Below are 24,211 nucleotides of genomic sequence, written 5' to 3' on the forward strand. Positions count from 1 at the left end.
CTTGCTTTGATGAAATTTGGCCAATATTCAAATCTGGTTATCATGTGCTGCTAACCAGATAAGTGCCAGTAAGTGTGATATTCAGTGGCACTATCCAGATAGTACCACTGAATATATCATCTGACTGCTTTGTCTCTATTCGGAGAGTGCCAGGGTGATCCATGGGTGGAGCTTAAGCAGAGTCAAAGGTTTTCCAAGCACTTAAGCGGTTAGGTTGTTGAGGCTAAAAATGATTCTCACTATCCACTCATACAAATGCGCTGTCGCACAAATCTTTATGCACTGACACAGGTTAGTTAGAGATTAACAGGGGTCTCAAGTGCTCACAACCAGAAGCCTGAGTTATTTTTCAAAGCCACTGGCTGATACCGTGAGCTATCATCGGTCCCGTATCTTATCTCTATGCCTATGATTTGTGCATTTAAGTTATTTAGTTATTAAACTATGTTTTTTTATATAAATTAATCCTAAAATCTATATTATTTAATGCTTCACCATGCCCAATAAATCAGGATTACTTAGCTTTTTTCTTTTATATCTTTCTTGTGCTGTTTTAGAATCAGCTCCGATCCCCATAGGGAGGAGCGATGGCAAATCGGCCGAAGCCGTTGCCACTAGCAGGGGGGGGGGAGAAGGGGGGGGCGGGGGAAGGGGGGGTAGATAAAAGAGGAGTGGGAAGGGGGACGCACCCTTTTCAGCGACCCCAGAGCTAGGAGAAGGAGGCAGCATTTTCCTTCTCAATATAGCTCCACCGCCAACCAGCTTCCTTTAAAAAAAAAAAAAAAATAATAATATATATAGTTGAACATATAATTATACTAACCAACGAGCCAGGTAAGAATTTTGTTCCTTTTGCGGCCACGCGGCAGTGGGCCACATTCTGCGTCCGGGCCTCGCGACTGCAACGTCTGATGTTTCTTTTCGGCCCTGCGTGTTGTCCGGGTTTTCCTTGCTCGGTGGTCGCTTCGGCTCCCGATGTTAGGGAGGGCGAAAAGGGGCGGTCCGCCCTGCACGGGCGTACGGGTCCTGCTTGGGAGCGACTCGCTTTCCCTGCGCTCTGCTTCCCGGCTCTCCCCGCGTGTGGCTTGGGCGGGTAAAGGGGGGGGGCTGCTTGAGAGGAGTCGCGGCGTCGGCCGCGCCGGCGTTTCTGAGCCGGCGACTCCTTCCTCCCAGGGCGCGATCGCGTTAGAGCTGCGACAGCGTTCGGGGCCGGCCTCTCCCTCCCCCCCCCCCCAGGCCACGGGCCGCGTTGGGGCCGGCTGCTCGTGGCACGGGCTACGGCGCAAGACCGGCGCTCCGGGGCGCCGGCGTTCAAGGAGAGGGGGGAGGAATTTTGTATCTCACTCCTCACATGCCGCGGGCCGCGTGGGGACTGGCGGCCCGCGGCGTCGACAGCGTCTGACCGGCGCCACGAGGCGCTGGCGTGCAGGACCAGCGATCCCCTTCCTCCGCGTGGGGGCTGGCGGCTCGCCTGGAAGGTAAGCACAGCATATGTCTAAAAGCATACATATGGGCAGTGTTAAGAAATAGGGCACGTCACCTTGCTTGGACGGCTGGGAGGCCAGGCCATGAGCTTCACTGCAACCTAACGCTGAGGAGAGGACACCTCCTTGCACGGGAAGGGTCCGGCGAGCCGGGGAAGCTTGTACGGCCCCCTACATCGTGCAGGGAGATAGGCATATGCTGTGCGGCTGTTGTTATGTTATGTTGTTACGTTATGTTGTTATGTTATGTTCATCTGTTGCAGATAAGTAATGTTATATTGCGCTGCTGGCTGCGGCCTAATAAATTCCACTCGTTGAAATTGTCTGAGTGTCGTTTGTACCAGGCCCTACATGCCAGGGGGGCAACAAGTGCTGAGTGCACGATTTGACTTCCATTCCATATACTTCAGGATTTCTTAGCTTATTTTCTTTATATTAATCCTGTTGTTTTCTTGTTTTCGGAGTCGAACCCAGGACTCTTTGGTGCAAGGTAATAAAGCTTTCCTCTAGTCCATCAGTCCAGTGGTGGACTAGAGGAAAGCTTTATTACCTTGCACCAAAGAGTCCTGGGTTCGACTCCGAAAACAAGAAAACAACAGGATTAATATAAAGAAAATAAGCTAAGAAATCCTGAAGTATATGGAATGGAAGTAAAACAGCACAAGAAAGATATAAAAGAAAAAAGCTAAGTAATCCTGATTTATTGGGCATGGTGAAGCATTAAATAATATAGATTTTAGGATTAATTTATATAAAAAAACATAGTTTAATAACTAAATAACTTAAATGCACAAATCATAGGCATAGAGATAAGATACGGGACCGATGATAGCTCACGGTATCAGCCAGTGGCTTTGAAAAATAACTCAGGCTTCTGGTTGTGAGCACTTGAGACCCCTGTTAATCTCTAACTAACCTGTGTCAGTGCATAAAGATTTGTGCGACAGTGCATTTGTATGAGAGGTTAAAAATGAAACAGGATATTCAATGACGTTTGCTGGAAATGACCCTGCATTGAATATCCAAGCTTAATGCTAGTGGCGGATGGCAAAAGTGCTAAGTGACTATAGTATGTGACATAGCTTGCTAGGTGTGGATATTTAGCGTCAGACTGACTATGTTTAACAGCTAAAATAGGCTACATAAATAATAGACATAACTTTAGCCAATAAGCACCTAACTTGTTAGCACTGAATATTGATATAACCAGTTAAGTTGTCGCAGTTAAAAATGAAACAGAATATTTAATATTGGTTACTGGAAACGGCCTGGGCTTGAATATCTGGGCTTAATACCAGCAGTGGACTACAGAAGTATTGCCCACCGCCTGCTGAATATTGGGCCTTAAGTACTTATGTGTTAAATGCACTCTTTGTTAATCTCAAGTTTGAGCTGCATTAAAAAATAGTGGAACTGTCACTTCTTGGTGCTGTGTTAGTTTTGGGCTTGCTATATGTTAAAATTCTGTGTTATAGAGCATTAAACACACATTTTAGTAGAAGGGCAATTTAACCAGCTAGGAGAGGTTCAGACCTAATGCAATAAGTGCTCCCACATTAATTTTTTTAATGGTTGCACATTGATGCTAACATGTGCACTGCCCAAACAAAATATAAACTAACTAAACCTTAGGTTTGTATACCGCGCCATCTCCACAAGCGTAGAGCTCGGCACGGTTTACAGGGTTAGGTTGAAAAGGAGCTACAATGAAGGGTTATAGGAAAGGAGCTAGGAAGATAAAGAGGGACAGGGTACCAAAGAGCAGGAGGTGTTAGATTTTTGAAAAGAGCCAAGTTTTCAGGTGTTTGCGGAAGGATTGGAGGGAACTTGAAATTCTGAGCCGGGATGTGAGGTTGTTCCAGAGTTCTGTGGTTCTAAAGGGGAGGGATGTTCCTAGTTTTCCTACGCGGGATATACCTTTTGCAGAGGGGAATGATAGTTTCAGTTTTTGGGAGGATCTAGTGGAATTAGGGTTAGAGGAGTTCCAGAAGAGTGGGATAACGGGAGGGAGGATGTTGCCATGTAGGATCTTGAAAGCTAAACAGGTATATTTAAAGAGGACTCTGGAGTGAACTGGGAGCCAGTGAAGTTTGGACAAGAATGGGGAGACGTGGTCGAACTTGCCTTTAGCGACAATAAGCTTGGCCGCGGCGTTCTGGATTAGCTGAAGTCTATGGAGTTTTTTTTTTAGTTAGGCTTAAATAGATGGAGTTACAATAATCCAGTCTAGAGAGGATGGTGGATTGAACAAGGACGACAAAGTGAGAATGATGAAAGTACGATCTCACTTTCCTCAGCATATGAAGACTAAAGAAGCATTTTTTTACCAAGAAGTTGAGGTGGTCATTGAAGGAGAGAGAGGAGTCTATGATGATGCCAAGGACTTTGCTTGAAAACTCAAGCTGAAGAGTGGAGCCGGAATATAATGGGATGGAGGTGGGTAAATGATCTAATATTGGGCCGAGCCAAAGTAATTTTGTTTTGGACTCATTCAATTTCATTTGTACAGAATGTGCCCAGGAATGGAGGTTCATTATACATGCGGATATGTTCTCAGCGAGATTAGTGAGGTTCGAGTCGGTCTCGAGGAGGATGAGGATATCGTCGGCATAGATGTAGAGAGTTTCCAGGGGGAAATATAATAGAAAAAAGGCTGATTTTACCTTCTGTTAGAAATGGACTTAGCACATGGGCAGGGCTAATTCTTCGGTGGGCCCTAGGCTCCCAAGTACAATAGGCCCCTTAGACCTACCACTCCATGGCCCGGCCCCCTCCCTGCCCGTGTCCACCCCTCCTGTGAGAGTGTACCTCCAGGCCCAGCTCCAGAAGTCCAAGTAGCACCTTTTCTTTCCTTCTTCCTTATTCAGTGCAGCTGGACTTGCAGTCTTGAAAAGGCTGCGAGCTCTGTTTGTGAATAACATACACTTGCAGCTATCTGAAGATCCTAGAAAATATCCATTCTAAGTTAGGTACAAAGGGGGAGATTCTATTTATGTCGCCTAAAAAACTTGGCACAAAAAAAAATCTGCGCTTAGTGCTATTCTATAAAACCACATGAAGAGTTACCGTAAATACTCAAATATAAATTGAGATTTTGGGGCCAAAATAAATGGCCCCCAAAAGGGGGTCCAGTGGTGACCGGGACAGGAGGGATCCCTCCTGCCTCCTGTCCCAGCCAGATTCTAATTATTTTTACCTCCCTTCCATCTCCCCCATATACCTTAAGTATCCTTGTTGGTCCAGTGGTAAATTGCGGCAGAAGCAACTTTCCTTCGCTCATGCCTGTGCGGAACTGTTAGCTAATTGGCTGCTGTGACTTCTCCTTCCTTCACTTGCAATACAAGTTAAATCTTGAGAAACATAGCTATGGCCTCTTTTTTTTATTTTTCAAAAATCCAAGTTTAAAACATGGCTCTTCTGATGTATGTATCTATACACCAGTTAATTTTGCAATAGGGATAAGGATTATGAAGGCAATGATTACTTGATCCTTTGGCTAATCGTCCTACATTTCCTTATGTGTACTGTAATTTTTTTCTTCTATGCTGCACCGTTCTTTTGCTTCTATCACCTCACTGTATCACTACAATATTGTTTTGTCTTTAGCTTTCTCCTGGTAGCTCTCCATGATGGCTTTCCTTGAATGAGTGAGTTATAAATCTTGCAAATAAACAAATAAAAAAAACATTCTTGCTACCTCCTAGGTAACTCTTCCTGCCTTGGTAAAGATATTGGGGGGTTAGTTTTGATACCCCCAAAAAAGGAGTGGCTGCGGGGCCGGGCAGGCTTATACTCTTTGGGTGTATGGAAGACAGCCTGGATACCATCTGCAGCTAAGTGGTTTTGTTTTTCCTGCTTGCCATTGACAGTGTTAGAGACTATTATATGTGCTGTGTGCTGTGCTTATACCTTTGGAAGTTTTGAAATTTAGCGTGCTGAAGTTTTTTTAGGTGGTTCCTACGAGGGCTACTATTGTGTTTCTCACTGCTGATTGGACTGATACATTTTGGACCCTATTTGTGGTTTTTTAGTAGAGTTTTTTGCCATATGAAGATGAATTGAGGCTTTTTCTCCACTTTTTTTCCTGTTTTTCTTTGTTTCTTGTTGTGTGTATGTTTTTTTTGGCCATTGTTTGAGTGAGTGGGTCTTTGTTTGAGTGCAGTGGGTAGACCTTGTAGTGTCTAGGTAGGTCCCTTCTGAGGTTTCCAATCGGACATAATTTGATAGTTTATTGGGTTAGTTTTGATCCCAATCTAATGCTAGCTTTTACAAAGCTGCGGTATAGATTTCTACTGTGGGGCAACAAGGTAAATGCTCCAGTGCTCATAGAATTCCTATGAGCGTCGGAACATTTACCTTACCGTCCGTGGGAGAAAACGTCTATCAAGGCTTTGTAAAATGAGCCCTAAATTATTATCTTCACATTTCATCTATAGTGAATGCTTTTTCAATTAGTAAACTCTGGACCAGAAAGCTTTATATAATCTTATACATACCTTAGTTTTAAGCAATCTAGACTTCACCAGTGCCTTGCCCCGAGGATTATGTGTTTTTGAAAAATAGAAACACAAACAGAAATAAATGAACAATGACCATATGGTCTGTCCAGTCTACCCATCCATGCCATCTACTCTCCCTTTCACTCTTAGAGATCCTATGTACTTGTCCTAAGCTTTCTTGAATTCAGATACAGTTTTTGTCTTCACCACCACCACTGGAAGGCTTTTCTCAGGTTACTTCAGAGTCTTTCCCTTTTCACCTTCACCCGATGCTCCCTCATTCTAGAGCTTTCTCTCAATTGAAAGAGAATCACCTTCTGTGTATTTATTCCACGTAGGTATTTAAAGATCTCTAACATCTCTCCCCTATCCCCCCTTTCTTCTAAAGTATATACTATATATTGAGATCTTTAAGTTTATCCTCATATGCTTTTACATGAAGACCACTGCCTATTTGAGTTGCTCTTGGAACTGATTCCATCCTGTTTATATCTTTGGGAAGGTGCAGTCTCCAAAATTGATCTCAAAAGTCTACAATTAATTTAGGCCCCTTTTTACAAATCCGCAGTAAAGGTTTCTACTATGGGCCGGCGAGGTAAATGCTTTTATGTTCATAGGAATAATGTGTATGTGGAATTTTGGCATTTATGCACGTATATGCACACATGTTTGTACAAATAGTATCATTTTTTACAATTATGCATGTAATTGGCATGTACTTGCTAGCACTGTGCCTCTCTCCTGCCTCTAAGGCCTTTCACTTTTATCAGGATAACTTTTTGACCAAACATTGAGTCGTAGTGGATTTATTTTTTACTCCATCAAAAATTGCAAAGACAAGGAAACATTCGATGAAGTTACAGGGAAATACTTTAAAAATTAATAGGAGGAAATATTTTTTTCACTCAAAGAATGCACTGCCAGAGGATGTAGTAAGAGCGGTTAATGTAGCTGGTTTTAAAAAAAAGGTTTAGACAAGTTCTTGGAGGAAAAGTTTATGTGTTTTTGAGATGGACATGGGAGAAACCACTGCTTGCCCTGGATCAGTGGCATGGAATGCTGCTACTATTTGGGTTTTTTTGTCAGATACCGGGCTAGTTGGTCTGACTCAGTAAGGCTATTCTTATGTTCTTAGTTACTAGTCCTTAAATTTTAAAACCAACACTTTATGGGATTATCTATGAAGTTAACTACATAAATTGTTTTGAATAGTGATACATAGTTTGCATTCTTTATTTTTTCCCTCCACAACAAAGGCTCCCATTTTTTTTTTTTTTTTTAACTGCTTGGAAACCTCTTCCTTTTCCTCCACCACAGTTTCATTTTTCCCCTTTCTGAAAATGTGCATTTCTGAATTCAGGTTACTCATCTGGAATGTGCTGAGTGTTAACTTTTCTCAAGGTGAAAATTTAGGTCTGTAAAACATGAACTTTCACACTTACTGCCCCCAAACTGTTTTTCTTGCGGTGCTCACATTATTCATACTGCATTTCTGCTTTTGATTGACAGATTCCAAAGTTGGTTGATTGTTTCATATATTTTGACTTAAGAAGATGACTTTTTTCCTCTTCCTCTTATTTTTTTTTTTTTTTTTCTTTTTTTGTGATGGCAATAACAAAGGTTTGGAAATCCTATCAGCAGAAATGTCATGCCTTGAAAGAAAAGAAATTTTACAGAAGAAAAAAAACATTTGCCTTCAACAGACTGTCACCGAGTGCACCGTGTAGTCTTAATAAAACCCAGAGATTGCCAGTTGCACTTCAATTCATGGTCTCTTTATTAACCCTAGTCTTCTAGTGTGAGGCTTTATTTAATTGTCTGAATTGATGGAGATGAACCAAGAGGCACAGACAGCAGCAAGATGCCTAATGAAGGAATCCGTAGTTTTAATCTGACGGCAGAGCACGCGACGATCCTCCTTTGATAATGATATGGCCTTTGTGATGAACCTGCCTGGAAAGGCACATATGTTACCCTATCTCCCTAAGTAAGTCATCAGAATGCAGTAGCGCACACTGAATGACTCATATGGGCTGATGCAAGTAATTTTTGCTCTCCCATCGCTTGGTTGATAGGAAGTGGCACTGTCCTGGATTATGACTGATAGGGGTTATATTGTACAGCTGCTGTGACTGTGCCTGAAGGTAGATTTTCCTAAAAGGGTGAGGTTTTTTTTTTTTTTTTTTCCATCTTCAAGAATGTCACTTGTTCATTTCTCTTTCACTCTTCCACTTTATTAGAGAAAATTCTTGTTGAGACTTTCCCTTCAGTTGCTACTTCCTTTTTTCCTCTGGTATTGCAATGCTGAATCTTCCAATGTTTCAGCTTCCATTGCTTTCTCGCATTTAAAGAAAGAAACATGGCATTTGATGTTTCTCTGAGCGTCCTTATTAAAGAGCAATGGAAAATGTGGTTGTTTTCTTATCTAGGAAGAGATTTAAAATGTATGTCCTGCCGTCCTCCAGTGGAATAATTCCACAAATGGTCTTCTTTCTGAATACTGAACATCTCAGTGTCTCCTTATACAATCATGCAAAGATGCTATTTCCACCAGATTGTTGACTTAAAAAAAATGAGGGCAGTTTAGATTGTGTCTTTCATCTGAGAAAAATGAGCAAGGATAGATTCATGATGACACTGCATTTGTTTTTTCCATAGAGGTCATGCCCATTTATGTTACAATAAGATGAGACTTGTTCCAAGTTTGTGCATATGAAAATGTGTTTACAAATGACTCGTAGGGACTCAATTGATATACAAAGCTCGTATGTTTGTAGAATTGGTTAAGATGACAGATTTCATTGTGCTACAGACTTTTTGACAAGCACAGTATTTCATTCCACTGAATAGATTCACATCAAACTAAAGCTTTGAATTTCTCTGGCCACAAACAACATTTAGGGCTCTGTTTATCAGGCAGCAGTAGAGCATTTTACCACGGGCCTGCAAGGTAAATGCTCCGACGCTCATTCAATTCCTATAAGCGTTGGAGCATTTACCTCGCTGGCCCATGGTAAAATGCTCTACTGCTGCTTGATAAAGGAGCCCTTATTTAGAAAAAAATTTAGTTAATGTAGCAAAGCAGATTGATCTCTATATAGTAAGTCGAATTCATCAGCTGCATATTTCCATTTCCATATCTATATGATATGAAGGTCTTAAACTTATAGGGACCTAGCTTTATGTTGTTTGCACAATGTTTTTAAGTTCTGTGAGGCTTAAAAAAGCAAACAAAAACAATTGTATCTTCTGCTGCAAAATACAGTGCTCCGCCGCAAATTCGCGGTCGGTCGTTCACGGTCCTGGTCATTTGCGGTATTTTCTGACTGCGAATGACCGGGCAGGAAAGGACAGCCGGAGCGCCGGCGAGTGAAGGAAATCACTCGCTGTATGCTCCGACCGCCTCTTCCTGTACTAAAGTCGGGTCTTACCAATCAGGAGCTGCATGTCAAAGCAGCTCCTGATTGGTGAGGCCCGACTTTAGTACAGGAAGAGGCGGTCGGAGCATACAGCAAGTGATTTCCTGCACTCGCCAGCGCTCCGGCTGCCCTCTCCTGCCTCTCCAGCTGCCCTCTCCTGTCTCCCCTGCCTAAAAACCGTATTCGTGGTTTTTTGAAATTTGCGGGGGTTCCTGGAATGTAACCCCCCGTGAATTTTGGGGGAGTACTGTAATTCATTATTAATGTGTCCCAGAAAATTAGGGTTTCCAATTGTGAAATTCTATGTATTGCAGTCAGTCCATTGCTCATTTTTTCTCATTATGAATCAGTGATGGTTCATATGCCTGTGGTGGTGCAATCATATTAAAAATAAATGAAGTGACCTGTGGGAGAAAATAATAAAATAGGGAAGGAGAATTGGGTAGAAGTGGATGACCCCATGAAGGGAATGGGGCTGAGGAAGGGAATGGGTAGAAGAGGACACATAGTGATGGTGGCAGAAGTAAGGAGGTGGGGTAGGATGGGGGAATAATGTTTGCTGCATCTTACACTTTTTGGCCCACTGGTTGTTAAGCCAATATTCACCATCTGGTCAGCTAAGTCCTACTGGCCAAAGATAGACCTGCTTTAAAGGCGAGTCTATCTGGTTGCTAAGCTTAGTCAGCAAGTCGTTCAATATTGGCGGTGACCAGCTATGTCACTGGGCTATCTGTCGAATGGAATATTCAGAAGGGAGATAGCTAGTGATCTCTCACTGAATATATGTGGATAACTGTCTTTGTGCTATTTAGCTGACCAACAGCCTTCCTAGCCGGCTAAATATAATATTGAAAATCAGGCCCAATATAAATTTGATAATTTTCTTACAATAGTCTAGAAATTGGTAAAATGCTTCAGACAGTGCCCCCCCCCCCCATTACATACACACACACACACACATATATATATATATATATATACAAACCTAAGCAGAAGCAAACAAATTTTAGGGGGATGTTTACTAAGCTTTGTTAAGCGGATAGGGTGGGTTTTACTGCACTACACTTCTCTCTCCTTATTCGCGGGGGATACGGGCAGAGCTGGACCGCGAATGGTAAAAAAAACGCGAATCGGCTCTGACCCACCCTGCCTCCCATCCGCCTTCCCCCGGCATCCTGGCCTTACCTGGTGGTCTAGCTGGTTTTCGGGGCAGGAACGATCTTCCTATGCTCCTGCCCCGTGCAGATAGCCATTAGGAAATGGCTGTGGGGAGCCTCCGTAGTCTCTCGAGAGACTACAGGAACTCCCCACAGCCATTTCCTAATGGCTATCTGCACGGGGCAGGAGTGTAGGAAGATCGCTCCTGCCCCGAAAACCAGCTAGACCACCAGGTAAGGCCGGGATGCCGGGGGAAAGACAAAAATATGGGGGTTTTTTTCCTCCTCCCACCCCAAAAAAAATTGCGATTATGTGAAATCGCGAGTAGAGAAACCGCGAATGGGGAAGGGGAAGTGTATAGACTTTAGTGCTGACCTGCATGGATAGGGTAGGTCAAGAGCAGAGATAGTGCATGGTTGGCAGTGACAGTTAGCATACAGGCCATTACAGCACACTAGCTGCCACCACTGCTGATAGTGCGCTAAACCTGGACTCCTGGACTACTGTAACATACTTTACCTGTCATGCCCCATCAACATGCTAAAACAATTACAAACAGTCCAAAATACAGCCCTAAGACTAATATACTCGCTGAAAAAATACGACCCCATTACCTCAGCTTTCCAAGACTCACTCTTGCTCCCAGTACAAGCATGCATACAACACAAATTCTACTGCACCCTATTCAAAGCCCTAAATGGAAATGGACCAAGCTATCTGAACAACCGCTTAATCTGGAAAAACACATCCAGACCAAGGAGAACTCAAGCACAGTTTACCCACCCCCCAATCAAAGGCATGCAAAGCAAAAAAATATATGACGGACTATTAGCCACCAGAGCAGCAAAAATAGACCACCACCTCTCAAATCTGCTGACCATGACGCCCAACTACAAAACATTCATGAAAGAACTGAAAACCATACTATTCAATAAATTTGTCAAATGATCTAACCAAACTGTATCGACCATCCCAGATACTGACACATACTATTGCTATCAACCTTGTAATCTCCTTGGGAATGCCCAGGCTAATTTCTTGTTGTAAACCGCCTAGAACAGAAGGGTATTGGTGGGATAGAAGACATCAATTTAATGTAATGTAATTAATGCTTCCTTAAGTAGGGACATTAAGGGAATGATTTTATACGTTGGTGCTTCCTTTTAATGCATGAGCTTTGCAATTGCGGTACCTTAAGTTTTGCATTTAAGGTGCTGTACGTGCTTTATAGTAAACATGATTCTTAATGAGCTTGTTTTTGTTTTTCTTGCAACTAAGGACATCTCATTGTTAACATAACATAAGACATAAGAAACGCCTACGCCAGATCAGACCCTAGGTCCATCTATTCCGGCGACCCGCACACGCGGAGGCCAAGCCAGGTGCTCCCAGATGGAGACCCTGGTTACCCATATCCATCAATATGTTTTGCAAGGAGGTATACATCCAACTTACACTTGAAACCCAGAATGGTAGTCTCCATCACCACCTCCTCCGGGAGAGCATTCCAAGCGTCCACCACCCGCTGTGTGAAACAGAACTTCCTGACATTTGTCCTGAGCCTGCTGCCCCTCAGTTTTAGTCCATAACCTCTTGTCCGTTTCACATTTGACAATGTGAACAACGATGATTCTTGCTCTATTTTGTCGAATCCTTTCAGTATTTTAAAAGTCTCAATCATATCCCCACGCAGTCTCCTCTTCTCGAGGGTGAACAGTCCCAGTCTTCCTAGTCGTTCTTTGTAGCTCAAATTTTCCATACCTTTTACTAGTTTCGTGGCTCGCCTCTGCACCCTTTTCAGCAGGGCTATATCCTTTTTTAGGTAAGGAGACCAGTGTTGGACACAGTACCCCAAGTATGGTCTGACCATTGCTCTGTAAAGCGGCATTATAACGTCCGCCGATCTACTCGTGATCCCCTTCTTTATCATGCCCAACATTCTGTTTGCTTTCTTCGCTGCTGCCGTGCATTGAGTCGATGGCTTCTGGTTTCTGTCTATCAGTACCCCCAGGTCTCTTTCTTGTTCAGTTTTGGCCAATGTTACACCTAACATTTTGTATTCATGTTCCTTATTTTTCTTGCCCAGATGCATTTATCTATGTTAAACTTCATCTGCCACTTGTCCGCCCATTCCTCCAGTTGGTTTAGATCCTTCTGGAGATCTTCAATGTCTTTTTGTGACCCAACTGCCCGACATAGTTTTGTGTCATCTGCAAACTTGATTATATTACTTGTTGTCTCCTCTTCAAGGTCATTTATGAAGATATTAAATAAGATAGGCCCAAGAACCGAGCCTTGGAGCACTCCGCTAGTCACCTTCTCCCAGTCCGAGAATACCCCATTTATGCTTACCCTCTGCAATCTATTTTCTAGCCATTTGCCTATCCATCTAAGTACATCCCCTTCAATTCCGTGACTTAGTAGTTTCCTCATAAGCCTTGTGTGTGGGACCTTGTCGAACGCTTGTTTAAGCTTATGAAATTACAAGACAGTGATAGGCCAGTTGAAAGAATTTCCTAAAAGAGAAGTCCATTATTGAGATGGCTTGGGGAAATCCACTGCTTATTCCTAGGATAAGCAGCACCCACTTAACCTTAGACACCCACCTAACCTTGATCGAACATACAAACTCGGTGACAAAAAAGTGCTTCTCCACACTTTGGAAATTAAAAACTATCAAAAAATACTTCGACCTTCTATCTTTCAGACTACTGGTACAATCATTGATTCTATCCACCCTAGGCTACTGCAGCATCATTTATGTGGGTATTCCTAAAAAAACCGTGAGTAGACTAAGGATAGTGCAAAATACGGCCGTCCACTTAATTTATGGACTAAAGAAAAGTGAACACATCAGTCCCTACTACAAACTTCTACACTGGTTGCCTATTGAGGCACGAATCTTATTCAAGTTCTCCTGCTTTTTCTATAAAGTGGTGTGGGGAATGGCCCCCAATTATCTATTACCCCACTTCGAACTTTACACACCCACAAGGACAACCAGAAATCTCTTTGCCTACCCGAAAATCACAGATTGCAAATATAAAACCTTTCTGGATAGATCTTTTAAATTTCAAGCTGGTAGACAGCAATCCTGGCTAGGCAACTTCATGGACAGAACCAGGTTAACCTACGGCGACTTTCGGAAAGAAGTCCAAGACCGCTATGTTCAATAGATTTAATTCCTAGTCAAAAAACGCCCCTCTTTCATTTTAAAAGCTCTCACTCTTCACGCTGATACTACGTATCTTCATCTAACGGTATCCTGTTTTCAATGATTGTTCAGTGTCTTCTTCACCAATCGTATTCTGTAATTCGCTGGCTCTCCAGCCCCTTTAATGTAACATGTTAAGTTTATACAACAACCCATTAATATCTTTTCTTGCTAATTTGTAATCACTGACTGCTCAGTGACACCTTCACTATTTGTACACTGTAATTCGCTGATTGTACAGCTCTCTTCATTGTGAACTGTCTAGAAGTCGCAAGATTATGGCGGTATAGAAAAATAAAGTTATTAGTATTATTATTATTAATAAAATCTGTTTAATAATATTTATTTGAATCTAGACAAGTATTTGGGACCTAGGTTGGCCAACATTGGAAAAAGGATATTGGGCTTGATGGACCTTTGGTCTGTCCCAGTATGACAACTCTTATGACCTCAGTGGTGAGTAAATTAATGGAAGACTGTTACAAAAATTCAGTGGATTACAGAATCCAAGGCAACATGGATTTACTAAGTTAAATCTGATTAATTTATTTGAATGGATAATCAGAAAGAGTTAAAGTGTGTGTGTTTGTGGGGGGGGGGGGGGAATTGGTAGATGTGGTGTTCTTAGATTTCAGCAAAGCCTTTAACACTCTTCCACATAGGCGACATAGACTGACTTCCCTTGACATGTGCCCTAAAATGACTGACTGGGTTAGAAATTTTGTGGGGGTTGGGGGTATTACTACATGTACAGTACATTGCAGTGATTGGTCCTTGGTCCAGTTCTTTTAAAAATCTTTGTAAGTAATATTGTGGAAGGGCTGTCAGGAAAATGTTGCAAGTTATACCAAAATCTGTAACAAGGTAGACACACAGGAAGGTATGGATAACATGAGAAGGGATCTAGTGAAACTTGGTCTGGAATTTGACAGCTAAGATTTAATGTTACAAAAAAAATGTAGGGTCATGCATTCAGGCTGCAAATACCCAAGGGTTTGGTGTGGTATACGGGATGAAGTGCTAATGTTCAGAAATGAGTAGAATTTGGAGGTGATCCTATCTAATGACCTTAAGGGGGTCAAATATGTAGAAAAGATGACAGGAAAAGCCAGAAAAATGCCTAGGAGAATAAGGAGAGGAATGGCCAGTAGGAAAAGGTGCTAATAGTGCTTCTTTATAAGTCTATAATGAGACCTCATGTGACCTCATATATAAAATTTATGAGATCACACCATCAAAAGGATATAAAATAGTATTGAATTGGTCCAGAGGGTGGTTACCAAAATAGTCACTGACCTTATTCATAAAGTACATGGGGACATACTTAAGGATTTCCATATTTATACACTGGATTGCTACTATTAAACCAGGGATTGTGGAAAAAAAAATCCCATTTCCCCATTTTGAATTCTAATAAATGTTTTGAGATGAATGTAGTCAATAGAGGTATGCAGACGTACCTATGTCATTTTCTAACAGAAGCAACAATAATACTGAATATGCAGTTTAATTTCTCTAATATCTTTGATTTCTTATTTCTTTTTTTCTGGATTACTGTTTTTTAATCTTATGTTTATTAATTGCAATGAATAGGATCAGAAAGGTGCAACATGTCAATTACCAGTTTGGTGATACTGTAAAATATGAAAATTGATTAATAATTTAAAAAGAAATAATAATTTTCAAACAATTGTGTAGTGTTCCCTTTTAAAAAAAAAAAAAAAATATATATATCTTTATTCATTTTCAAACCAAAAACAGTGCATACAAGAATTCATTTTCAAGTTATTTGAAAAACAGCACTTACATCCAACAATAAAATACTTAAAAAATCATATTCCCCCCTCCCCCATAATTTCAATGTTTTCAAAATAGCTGAGAGCTCGTTTAGCGAGTCAACACTCATTTTGTGAGTTAAGGTTTGCGGGAGTGTTTTGCTCGTCTTGCAAAACACTCGCAAACCGCGTTACTCGCAAACCGAGGTTTAACTGTACTTTAGCCCCAAACTTCACATGGTCACAACAGTAAATCTCTCAGGTAAGTAACCTCCTCAGTTAACCTAAGTTTAGCTTCAATGACAAGGAGCAGAACATAAAGCATTCCCTGCTAAGAGTGAGGAAAAAAAACCTACTGGCTGCTTTTCCAGCTACTCACTGTTAATTAATGTTCATAGGCTATGCCTGACTCTCTGTAATGGAGCCAGCTTCCTGCACTTCCACTCCTTCCACCTACTCTGGAAACTAGCAGGTAGAAGTGGGAAGACTTTCCTCCACCTCCTGCATGGGCCAATCTGAGACCTCAGTCACTCAGTCACCTCAGTCACTGTTCCAAGGCTCTTAGTCTGCTCTGGGATGCTGGAGTGACTCAGCCTCATCACTTTCTCCTCCCCCTACTGCTTGCTTCAGCCTGCCTTTAATCAGCCCAAAGCCACTCCCCTTCAGCCTGTAGAGGGGGATGGGCTTTGGTTCCACTGCAGGCTCCCCTTGCCTGTTTTGCCTGGGTTTTCCAGGCTCAGCTAGCTTATCTTTGGCTGCACTAGCTGATGTATAGACAGGATGCCGATGTTGCAAGTCTGCCTGCCCCTGATCCAGATCCCCATTGCTTTGGTCATATGGGCAAGTGAGGTCAGCCTCAAGTTGGTCACCAGAATTAATCTGGTCAGCTCTTCTGCACAGGATCCTGTTAGGTGCAAAACTAGTGCGGGTGCTAGGTTTGTCACAATCTCTCCTGCTGCAATGTGTCAGGTGGGGTTATTGCAGGGAGCAGTGCAGTGTGGGACCTGGGCTAGCAGCCCCTACTGTATGGAGATGGACTGGTAGCATTAGTGGAAGATAACCCCTTACTCTTCCATACTGCAGACAGGTGAAATATCAAACCAATCCACTTTCCACAGGAAACTAAGCAAAACTAGTTTTTCCTCTAAACACCCTTAAAAAGTACACTAATACCATCTGACAATGCATTTCAATGCCATCATTGTCATGTATTCTAAGAGCCAATGTTAATGACAGGCAGACAAGATAAGTGGTACAGTACATATTTACCTATGGATATTGTAGGAAAAGCTCCCCAGGGTGTAGTTAAGATTTTTCTGTTAATGTATCCATGAAACAATTAGCACACATACATTTTCACTGCACTAAAAAGTAATGAACTGTTTGTATAATTTTGAATTTCATGACCTCATTAGCATATTTTGCTAAAACACTTGCATGCTAGTTTACATATCTTAAAAGGTCTGTTATGTGTAGACTGTGCATGTTAACAGCTTTTCTTTAACATACATCAACACTTTCTAAAGCATTCTCGTACTCTAGTACAGTGGTTCCCAACCCTGTCCTGGAGGACCACCAGGCCAGTCAGGTTTTCAGGATAGCCCTAATGAATATGCATGAGAGAGATCTGCATATAATGGAGGTGCCAGGCATGCAAATCTGCTCTATGCATATTCATTAGGGCTATCCTGAAAACCCGACTGGCCTAGTGGTCCTCCAGGACAGGGTTGGGAACCACTGCTCTAGTATATTATTGATCACTTATTTTTCTACAGTTACCATGCCGTGTGAAAGCTAGAAACATGTATCATGCCTAGCGACTGCAAACTGTTCTGTGCTTTTGAAAATAAAGACACTACTCATAGGATGTCTGTGATATTATAGAATTCTCTTGACGCTGTTTGAAATATTTATGATATTCCCCTTTAGGCACAAATTTCTCTCTATATATTTAAGAACATGTGTTGACAGCACATGTCATCCAGATCTGTGAATATGCCACCTACATACCTGTCTCCAGAACATCATTTTTTAAAAGAAGTACTTTGTAAATAATGTAAACATCATCTGTATGGCAAGAATATAAAAACACAAGAATTACAGATATTTTCTTAAAGTGCCAACTAGTCATTACAATGGAGTAAAGAGCTCAAGAAGATTCCTGAGCTGATCTGTTTGGGATAGGAGGATTGTCTGGAGAGATTAATGTTCTTATGTCAGTCTGTCATGTAATTTGGTGGTGTTTTAAGTTTTTGTAAAACGACTGTAATGTCATTTGTGTATATTTATGAATGTCTTGATGTACTTTGCCTTGTAAAAGGCGGATTATATATAAACTAAAAACCAAGTTGGATGTCAACGGGATAAAGATTTTCTAATAATTCCCCCCTCCCCCGTAACAAAGCTGCATTAGGCTTTTTTATCTCCAGCCATGGCTTTATTAGCTCCGACTCTCATAGTGAGCGTCGGAGCTAATACCGCTGCAGCTGGTGATAAAAAAAACAACTAATATGGCTTTGTAAAAGGGGTGGTGGGGTAATGTTTGCACTACAAAAAGGTTTAAGTTAATACAGTCAAACTTCGGTTTGCGAGTAACCCAGTTTGCGAGTGTTTTGCAAGACGAGCAAAACATTCTCGCAAAACATGTCTCGCAAACCGAGTGTTGACTCAATTTGCGAGCATCCCCCGATAACCGGCATCGCTCCCCCCCGCTCACAAAGGGCCCCCTCCCGCTCGAATTGGCACCCCCCCCCCCACGAGAACAGGAACCCCCTGCCCGACCAACTTTAACTCCCCCCCCTTTGGCACCGGCACGCAGTCCACAAGTGCCGGTGCCGCTTGAAGATCTTCTTCCCAGTCTCTGCCGGCTTTGAGCATGCATCTGCGCATGCTCAATCTCGGCGAGAGGGAGAATTAGAAGGGCTTGAGCATGCGCAGATGCATGCTCAAAGCCGGCAGAGACTGGGAAGAAGATCTTCAAGCGGCACCGGCACTTGTGGGCTGCGTGCCAGTGCCAAAGGGGGGGTGAGTTAAAGTTGGTCAGGCGGGGGGTTCCTGTTCTCGCGGGTGGGGGTGCCAATTCGAGCGGGGAGGGCCTTTGCGAGCGGGGGGGGAGCGGTTCTCGTGCCGGTGCCAGACAGGGGGGGGAGTTAAAGTTGGTCGGGCGGGGGGTGCCTGTTCTCACGGGGGGTGCCGGATCACGCGGGGAGGGGGACTTTGCGATCGGGGGGGAGCAGCGCCCTGGCCTCGGGGGGGGAGATGGGGGGGTGGTAACGTATCAAAGCAAGTTTCCATTATTTCCTATGGAGAAACTCACTTTGATAAACGAGCATTTTGGATTACGAGCATGCTCCTGGAACGGATTATGCTCGTAATCCAAGGTACCACTGTACATTTGTACTGTGAGGTGACTGAGTGGTAAAGAGATTACTAATTGTCAAAATAAAAAGATAAGATTTTAGGGCTTTATAATGATTCCTAGGTGAAAAGTCCAAACTGGCTTATAATAGACAGCAATTTTATAAAGTCAACATAAGAACCTATGGGGCTCATAATCAAAACATTAAAACATCTTAAAACCTGCCTAAGTCAGCACTTTGATATCCTAATAGACAGGACATCCAAGTGCCAATAACCAAACCAACTTTATGGCCATATAGAAGGATTTCTTATGCCTCTGAATGCCTCTGTGTGCCCAGAGCTGAAAGGGGCATATCTAAAGGAGTGTCCAGAGTGGTATGTCAGTGGGATGTAGGCTGATTTAGATTTAGATGTCCTGCAAGGATTATTGAATATTTTCCTGGACATTCTTGACAAAATTTAACGTTGTGAGTTAGTAGATGTGAAAACAGGTATAAGTGCCAAAAAGGTATACAAAGTGACTAATAACCACTGCGAGACAAAGTAAAGACCTTCATACACTCCCCCAGTGTTCACTGACCCCCATCATATACCCACAAAGATCAGAATAAAAAAGTACATACCTGTCTCCAGAACATCAGCACGGACTTTAAACGCATGGGAGATTTTGTCCATCAAGCACTGCAACACCAAGCGATGACCAATGATGTGGAGGATATGTGGTCAACCTTGAAATCTACCTTACACACAGCAACAAACCACTACATAAGATCAGTAAGTAAACGGAGAAGAAACAACAGACCTCAATGGTTCACCACAGAGATATCAGATCTAGTCAAAGACAAGAAGCGTGCATACATATCCTACAAACGCTCGGGGGAAAAAGAGGCTAGAACAAAATATATGGCCAAATCAGCAGCTGTCAAACTGGCAGTCAAAGAGACCAAGCTTCGAATAGAAGAAAACTTAGCAAAGAACATGAAAAAGGGGGACAAATCTTTCTTCAGGTATATTAATGACAGAAAAAGAAACACGGATGGGATAGTACGCCTCAGAAAACCTGATGGGAGTTATACAGAGTCAGACACAGATAAAGCCGAACTACTAAATGAGTACTACTGCTCAGTCTTCACCTGCGAAGGGCCCACAGTTGCAGGAGAAGCACAACTCGGGAGACCCGTTCCTGAACCACAAGTTTACACCCAGTGACGTCTACAGCGAGCTATCAAAACTCAAGGTGAACAAGGCTATGGGACCGGACAATCTGCACCCCAGGGTGCTCAGAGAGCTGTGTGATGTCCTAGCGGAACCATTAGCAGTACTCTTCAACCTCTCCCTGAGTACGGGAAAAGTCCCTTTGGACTGGAAAACAGCTAACGTCGTTCCTCTGCACAAAAAAGGTTGCAGGGCAGAGGCTGAGAATTACAGACCAGTGAGTCTCACTTCAATTGTGAGTAAGCCAGTGGCGTACCTAGGGTATGTGGCACCCGGGGCCCATCATTTTTTGACACCCCCCCCCCCCCTCATGTAAAATTTTTTTTTTTTTTTTTTTTTGCAATAACCATGAAATGGAATAAATGGTCAGAATAGAAACAGGCAGTGAAAATTTTCTTTTTTTTTTTTTTTTTTTTTCCAAAGTATTTTTATTGAGAATGGCAAAAGGTCCAGACAAGCAACCATGGTCTGTACAGAAACTTATACATTATCAAAAAGAACACAGAATGAGAGTAACAGCAACAACAAGCATGAACAAGCCTCTCCCAAGAGAAAATTGCCAATGAGAGGCATAGCAATACACAACAAAAGGCCAAAACTTGGGGCAAGCAAACAAATCCCACCCCAGAACCCACAAGAATAATAAGCCGGACTAGACCCTCAGCCATATTTTATAATGAAAAAAACCCCCACAAGCAACAACACCCAGACCGCTCACCAGACACACCAATCCGCACAACAAGCACCCAAGAAACACCCAGCCACCACCCAGACAAAACTACCAGACACACCTACCCCACCAAGCCCAGACCCAACCCCCCCCCCCCCAGAGAGTGCAAGCGCAAAGTGGACCGTGAAAAGGGCAGCTGCAGAAGTGGAAAGCCCCAGATAAGTAGGTTAGCTAAAGAAAGCCCACAGATAGAAGAAATCAGGATAACAGAAGTTCCAACAAATGCTCCCACAGAAAATTTTCTTTTATTGAACCTCATTTATGTAACCATTATTCCAAACATAACATAACATAAATTATGTCTGAATTGTCATGACATCAGAAGTACATATGGAGTAGTTGCAGGTGATGCTTGGGACAGTTCTGATTATGTTAGTTTGGTTTTATGTGTTTTTTTAATAGAAGGGTTTTTATTTCTTTTTTTAAGGTTTTGTAGTTTGTGGTCGAGGTCAATAGGTTGTAGAGTTGGGGGTCAAGTGTTGCAGCTCGAATGGCTAGGAGGTTGTCGAACAGTTTTTTTTCTTTTGACGTTTTTGGTTGGAGGGTGTGTGAATGGTGCGTGAGTTCTCCTATGTCTGTTTGAAGTGGATTGAATTATTTAGCTGAAGAAATTAGTTACCCCCCCCCATTCCACACACATTAATTCTCTTCCATTTTTGTTCCCATTATAAAAAAACACTGATAAGTTCCCAGGAAAAAAATACATTAAAATAAGAAGTGAAAACAAAGGCCCCTACAGATGAGAACATAACATAAGAATAGCCTAACTGGGTCACACCAATGGTCCATCATGCCCAGTAGCCCATTCTCATGGTAGCCAATAGTGCTGCCCGATTCAGAGAAAAATATTTCATTCGATCCGATTCACCCTGTTGAATCGATTTTTCGATTAGATTCACTGTTAATGACACCGCTTTTTAAGTTTAAACAAAGTATAACAATAAATTTCACAACAACAATAAATTTCACAAAGTACTTAAAAAAAAAAAAATCACATTTTTCCATTAAAGCAGTTCTGGAGACATTTGCTTGAACAGTCTTTTTTCCCAGTCCATAAGCAAGCAATATGAAAAAGATTTCCTTAATTATCTACTCAAACATTTTTGCTATTTACTTTCATTGTACCTATACTATTATTCAGTAGAAAAAATGGACTTAACTGTGCAGGAAATGAATCTCCTCATACACCCACCATATAGTGCAAAAATGTGCAAAGGTCTGTTTTTTTCTTTCGATCACTACATAGCCTAATGCCACACAAGCAGCGCTGTTACAAACATATTCTGAAGGTCAATGCTAAGGTTGACAAAGTTTCCTTCCTTGGACCAGAAGGAGATACTGACAAACCACTGGAAGAGATTCTAAAACAACTACCCAGAAATAACACCCAAAGACCCACTCAGTGTGTGAACCAGTTGAGTGGAGTGGACTAACTGGGGGTGGAAATGGGCCCAGAGTTTGCTCAGCAGAATTTCCCAGACTACCTCTTCCTCTCAACACACTGACATGCTACCACCACCACCAACACTAGGAACACCTCACCGAGTATGCCAGTAATGCTTATAAACTTTATAAAACACATTATTATATTTTCTTATAAAGCATATATTTTAACTGAACTCAGCCTTGCCATTCACAAAAATAGAAAAGTTCCCATTTCAAGCTGTCTCATGTACACTTTTCAAATCTAACATATTGTAATCACAAAACAGAAAATAAAATTATTTTTTCTACCTTTTGTTCTCTGATCAATATTCAAATCTTGTTGGTCCCAGGCTCTTGTTGTCTTGCTTGCCAGGGTCTCCTTTCTCCGTGCTAACCATCCGTCTGCCATCTCTGTTCTCCCCTTCCGTTTCCCTTCCCTCTCCCGGAGATCTGGCATCTTTCCTTTTTTTTGTCTCCATCCACAGATTCACCTTTTCTCAACTCCCCACCACCCCAGGATCCACCATCTCTCCCTTTCTGTTCCCAACTATCCTCCTATCCAGTATCTCTATCCCCCCTCCACACCATCCCCTGTTTCCAAGTTCTCTCCCTTTCTGTTCCTTCCCTCCCTAAATCCCATTATGCACCATCTCTCTCCCACTCCTCTGTTTTTAGACCCATTATTTCTAACCCCCAAAGTCTGGCATATGCATGTATCTTTGAACCCCCCCTTCCCTCTCTCCCTCTGTGTACTTTTACACCAGGACCCCCCTCCCCCGAAGGTCTGTCCCCCCTCCGAAGGGCTACACCCCACCCCTGAAGACCTGCACCCCCCGAAGGACTTTACCTCCCACCCGAAGGTCTGTCCCCCTCTGAAGGCCTAAACCCCACCCCTGAAGGACTGCCCCCCCCCCCCCCGAAGGCCTGCACTCCCTTGAAGGTCTGCACCCCCCCGAAGGCCTGTCCCCCCCTTGAAGGCCTGTCCCACCCCCTTGTAGGCCTGTCCCCCCTTTAAGGCCTGCCTGCCTGCCTTTCCCCCCCTTGAAGGCCTGTCTCCCCCTTGAAGGCCTGCACCCCCCTTGAAGGCCTGCACCCCCCTTGAAGGCCTGTCCCCCCCCCTTGTAGGCCTGTCCCCCCCCCTTGTAGGCCTGTCCCCCCCTTGAAGGCCTGCCTGCCTTCCCCCCCTTGAAGGCCTGCACCCCCTTGAAGGTCTGCACCCCCCCAAAGGCCTACACCCCCCCCCCGAAGGTCTGCACCCCCCTGAAGGCCTGCCTGCCCCCCTTGAAGGCCTGCACCCCTTGAATGTCTGCACCCCCCCCCCCGAAGGCCTGGCCCCCCTTGAAGGCCTGCCTGCCTGCCTGTCACCCCCTCCCCCTTGAAAGCCTGCTTGCCTGCCCGCCCGCCCCACCCTGAAGGCCTGATGCCCCGACCCACCCCGAAGGACCGCTCGCCCCCCTGGCCTCCCCGCACCACCTATGAACAGCCGCAGCAGGATCGCGAAGTCAGCGTCGGGTACCAGCCCTAAGGGGGTGTTCCCGGCCTTGCCGTTCAGTTCCCCGCCACCCCCGAAGGACCGCTCGCCCCCCTGGCCTCCCCGCACCACCTATGAACAGCCGCAGCAGGAACGCGAAGTCAGCGTCAGCGATCCCTGCTGCTTCCTGCGCCACGGTCCCGCCCCTCCTCTGACGTCAGAGGAGGGGCGGGATCGCGTCGTAGGAAGCAGCGCAGGGATGCTGACGCTGACTTCGCGATCCTGCTGCGGCTGTTCATAGGTGGTGCGGGGAGGCCAGGGGGGCGAGCGGTCCTTCGGGGGTGGCGGGGGACTGAACGGCAAGGCCGGGAACACCCCCTTAGGGCTGGTACCCGGGGCGGCCCGCCCCCCCCCGCCCCCCCCCTAGGTACGCCACTGGAGTAAGCTCATGGAAACACTAA

At 43.6% G+C, this 24,211-nt stretch overlaps 1 protein-coding gene across 1 annotated transcript in view; it reads left to right on the plus strand.

The window, feature by feature from the left end:
• LOC117359265 (roundabout homolog 1-like) overlaps positions 1-24,211 on the plus strand; it is an 876,223-nt gene that overhangs the window by 398,842 nt on the left and 453,170 nt on the right. The gene's annotated exons all lie outside the window — the stretch shown is intronic.

Source organism: Geotrypetes seraphini, chromosome 4 (genome assembly GCF_902459505.1).
Source record: "Geotrypetes seraphini chromosome 4, aGeoSer1.1, whole genome shotgun sequence".
NCBI lineage: Eukaryota > Metazoa > Chordata > Amphibia > Gymnophiona > Dermophiidae > Geotrypetes > Geotrypetes seraphini.